Raw genomic sequence first — 1,096 nt, forward strand, 5'->3', positions numbered from 1 at the left:
AAGGAGACGCTCATCCCCCATGGCCAACCCAGCCTGCTCTTCTGCTCAGAGCTCCCCCCAGATCCATTACCAGGAGTGAGGGGGGGCTTGGCATTAGGACTCCGATAGCAATCTGAGTTCATCACAAGTACCAACTGGGAAATGCCAGCGCCAGTCTTAAAAGGCCCTCCAAGCTCACACCTGATTTCCTGCCATGGATCACCCCAATGCCTGCCTGCCACTCTTTTACCAAAGACAGTTTTGCCACTCCCCAGTCGTCTTATTTTAATTTCTGCTTGGCAGCACGCTCTATCACCAAGGAGGCGCGGGCTCGGCCATTCTCCCAGCATCTCTCCATTATCAAACACGCTCCTTGTTCCCATGACTGGCTGCTTAGGGAGATGTTAACTGATTCCCTGTTTTAAATCTGCAGCACTTCAAAAGACTGTTTTGTCTTCACTAGCACTGAGACCTGGCGCCCGGCCACGGCCCGGGAGCTAAGGTTAGCTCCTGAGTCCCAATGCAATCACGCACTGTCTGCTTCTCGCTACTCCCAAGTTCTGGAAGTGTTTCCAAAAAATCCTCCAGTGTCGCCAGAATGACAATTGCGTCATGATAGCCAGAGCCCTTCAGGTGCTGAGAAGCGCCTGTCTGAGGCAGAGTGACTAGAGGGACATTTCCTTGCAAGTGGAGCCCTTTTGCAAAGGAGGCTGGGGAGGCTGGGGAGGCTGGGGAGGCCAGGAGGCTGGGGCAATTTCTCCCCTCTCAAGCATTTCTCAAGAAGCAGTCACTCTGCATGACTCCAGGCTCTGGCAGTGCAGAGGTCTGACGAAGAAACACACATGCTCCCCAACATCTGTGGGTTTACAAACCAACCGTCCAACAAAAATAACCCTGGTCAAGGGGCTGGAAACACTGGAGAGAAAGACATAACACCTGTCCTCAAGGAGCTTGCTTTCTCAAAGAAAGAGGAGAGGACAGAAGAATAAATCATTATAATCGTGAGGGATTAATGAGAAGAAGTTAGAGGTACAAACAAGGAAGCCCAGAGAAGCATACTTGGGGTAGCCTGTGTGTGTGTGTGTGTGTGTGTGTGTGTGTGTGTGTGTGTGTGTGT

This window comes from Callorhinus ursinus, unplaced genomic scaffold (genome assembly GCF_003265705.2).
Source record: "Callorhinus ursinus isolate GAN/ISIS: 27379988/994484 unplaced genomic scaffold, GSC_fseal_2.0 scaffold47, whole genome shotgun sequence".
In the NCBI taxonomy this organism is placed as follows: domain Eukaryota; kingdom Metazoa; phylum Chordata; class Mammalia; order Carnivora; family Otariidae; genus Callorhinus; species Callorhinus ursinus.